This window comes from Molossus molossus, unplaced genomic scaffold, assembly GCF_014108415.1.
Source record: "Molossus molossus isolate mMolMol1 unplaced genomic scaffold, mMolMol1.p scaffold_m16_p_2, whole genome shotgun sequence".
Lineage (NCBI taxonomy): Eukaryota > Metazoa > Chordata > Mammalia > Chiroptera > Molossidae > Molossus > Molossus molossus.
The window spans coordinates 29,843,492-29,847,081 of NW_023425355.1; positions in this window are offsets into that span (position 1 = coordinate 29,843,492).

The following is a 3,590-nucleotide window of genomic DNA, read 5'->3' on the forward strand; positions in this document are numbered from 1 at the left end:
AAAAACAGACTCATAGATACAGATAACTTTTTGTTGCTTGCCAGATGGGTGGGGGCTAGGGGGATGGGTGAAAAAGATGAAGGAATTAAGAAGTACAATTGTCCCTGGACAGTTTGGCTCAGTGGTTGGAGTGTTTGCCTGTGGACCAGAGAGTCCTGGGTTTGGTTCCCACTAGGGGCACATACCAATAAATAAATAAATTGTAGTAGAATCCATGTGACATCAAGTTTTTTTTATTTTTTTTTTAGAAAGTAGTACAATTTGTTGTTAGACTGTTGAACCTCAAAGGGAAGGGGAGAGGGAGGGCAGGATGAGATAAACCAAAGAACTTCTATGCATATATGCATAACCAATGGACACTGACAACTGTGTGGGGAAGGCAGGAGGGGGGCGAGATTGGGGAGGAGCAGGCCAATGGAGAAAAAAGGGAGAATCATCTATAGTATATTCAACAATAAAGATGAGTTAAAAAAATATTAGTGGAACAAAGAGTTTAGACAAATGTGTTTTAAGTGTATATTGAATATGATTTTTTTCCCCTCAGCACCCTTATTTCTTATCAGAACATCTTCCATACGTACTGTCTCATAATGGATTATAAATATAAACAATTTGTGTGGTTTAAAATGCCTCACAGCCAACCCTGCAGGTGCGGCTCAGTGTATTGAGCACAGTCCCAGGGACTGAGAGGTCCCTTGAGATGCCTGGGTTTCTGGGCTCAATCCCCAGTAGGGGGCGTGCAGGAGGCAGCCGATGGATGTGTCCTTCTTGCATAGATATTTCTCTCTTCCTTCCTCTCTCTCTAAAAAACCAGTGAAAACATATTTAAAAAAATAAAATAAAATAAAATGTCTCACAGCCAGAGAAAGTAGGAGGCTCTTCTAACCAATATTCCCCGATCCCACTCCTCAGAGGGAACCACTGCTATCATTGGATCTGCACTCAGCATATGTTTTTCTCTACATATTGAAGTACACATACATGAGTAGATACACTGGTCTATTCATGAACTAGTTTATTTATTTAATTTTAGGTACAAATTTGGAATCACACAATAACACTGATCTGGTACTTATGTTTTTCGCTTAACCAAGTGCATGCTCTTAAAATTATATTCATTAAGATGTGATTTACAGAAAATAAAATTGATTCCTTTTAGTATACAGTTTTGTGAGCCTTGAAAAATGCATACAGTGGGTAATCATGCCAACATTTTTTAGATATCATGCCGAAAATTCTTTTGTGCTCCTTTGTAGTCAACCCATTCTCTCCAACCAAACCCTGACAATGCCCGATTTATGTTCTGACCCCCAAATTTTGATAGCTGTAGGTTTTCATTTGGTATTTTCATTTTAATGTTGTTCTATGCATTTTTAATTTCCCTTGAGACTTCCTCTTTGACCCATGAATCAATTAGATATGTGTTCAGTTTCCAAGTTCTTGGAGATATTCCTGTTACCTTCTATTGTGGCTTTCTAGTTTCATTCCACTATTGTCTGGTAACACATCCTGTTTGATTTCAATTCTTTAAATGTGTTAAAGTTTGTTATATGACCCACTTTTGCTTCGTGTATTTTGAAACTCTGTTCTTAGCTATAATACACATTTAAAATTGTTATATCTTCTTGAATTGGCTGACCGTCTTTATCTCTGGCAATCGTGTTTGATTCTAAGTCTACCTTGTCTGATAATACAAGCATCCCCACATTCACTTGATCAGTATTTGCATGGTATATTTCCATCTATCCTTTTACTTTATAGTTACCCATACCACTATATTTGAAGTAGGTTGCTTGTGGACAACATATAGTTGGGTCCCCATATAGTGGGACCCAACTTTGTTTTTGGTTGTTTGTTTGTTTTTGGTTGTTTTTTACATCTATTCTGACCATCTCAGTCATTTAGTTATGTATTTAGACCACTGACAACAAATGCACTTCTTGATGTTTTGATTCAGATCTACCGCTTTGTTATTTGGTTTTTGTTTGTCTCTTCTGTTTTTCATTTCCCTGTTTCCCCTTTCTTGCTTTCCTTTGGCTTATTTGAGTGTTTTTTTGTACCACGTTTTAATGTTTCTATTGTGATTTTGAATATCTCTTTGTATAACATTTTTGTGGTTGTTCTATGGATTACAAGCTATCTGCTTAACCTTCCACAGTCTCTTTAGAATCAATACTTTCCCACTTCAGTGGACATGTAGAAACCTCACCTTAATAGGTCTCCTTACCCTACCCCCGTATGCTATATTTGCCTTATGTATTAATATCTTCATTAAAATCTACATGATATCTACTACACCTATAGTATTGAATGCTCCTTCAGTCAGTGTTATATTTTGCTGTGATTTTCCAGTGTTTGCCATGCTTTTAGAAATCTGTTCAGCTGTATCTTCAAATTTACTTCCTCCCTGGATCTCCATGAGTCCCCGGTTGGGGCAGGTGCAGTGGGAATAAAAAACTTGCCATTCACAGTGTTTTAAAATTTGCAGTAATCTACTTTAAAAGTAACATAAGTCATTGTTAGTAATTAAACAATACCTGGGGAGCATCGTGCCAGTGCCCAGAGAGATTAGAGCATTCAGGTCCCTGTAGCTTCAGGACACAATGGGAAAAGCTTTAGATCAGTTTCAGGCCCCACTACTGAGTAGGCATTGAAAGCAGTTTCCCTGATTTTCTTAACCTCGCCTCACATCCTACCCTGGTCTGCATTATAGGATTAAATAGGTTACTTGAATGAACAAGTGTTAAGATTAAGGGAGATACAATTTAGGGTACCAGTTGTGTGCATTAGTTTTGTAAGCATTAATTTCCTACCCTCCATATTACCTTTCTCAGAAGAAGATAATATGTTCTGAATGATGCCTTTCTATCTGCCCTCTTAAAAACCAGTCGATTCATATAATCCCTATACTAAATTCTCTTGACCCCAGAGGGCAGGATTTCATGTCTACCATCATCATCATCATCATCACCCATCATCTACATAAGCGATCACTGTGTGTATAAAATGTTGGCTAAACCTCTTTCGTTATCACCTACCAAGAACCTTTCCAGATATTTTTTGCCTGATCATTCCCCACCCCGATTCCCCGGTGGAATATGCACTTTTTAATACCACAGACATAGTTGATCTGTTTATATTCTGTGGTGTTAAGAGGTTCAAAGACCATTGTAGTATCTATGAAAACCCTGTCCCCAAGAACCAATTTCAGCCCCTTTGGAATGATGTCACCTCTGGTGAAAATTCGTCGTGTGTTGTGATTAGGGCCAAAGCTGGAATCCCATTCCTGCTCCATCTATACCTGGACCCACACTAGAAAATCTGTCCTGACTGGATGCCCAGCCCCGATGAACCATCCACGGAGCCACCCAAGCACTGATAAGGAGAACACTCAGGTCTCTTCTCTCCAAGAAACCTCTGGACCTCTAACCTCACCCCTGTCAGGAAGAAATCTTCCTTCTTCTCTGTATCCTCAGATGCTCTTTCGTCCCCACTAGGTACATTTTCAAAAATTTAAGTCTTCACAAAGGATGGGAAAACACACACACACAGGTTTCAGACAGCTTCTGCTTCCAGCTCCCTCACAATCC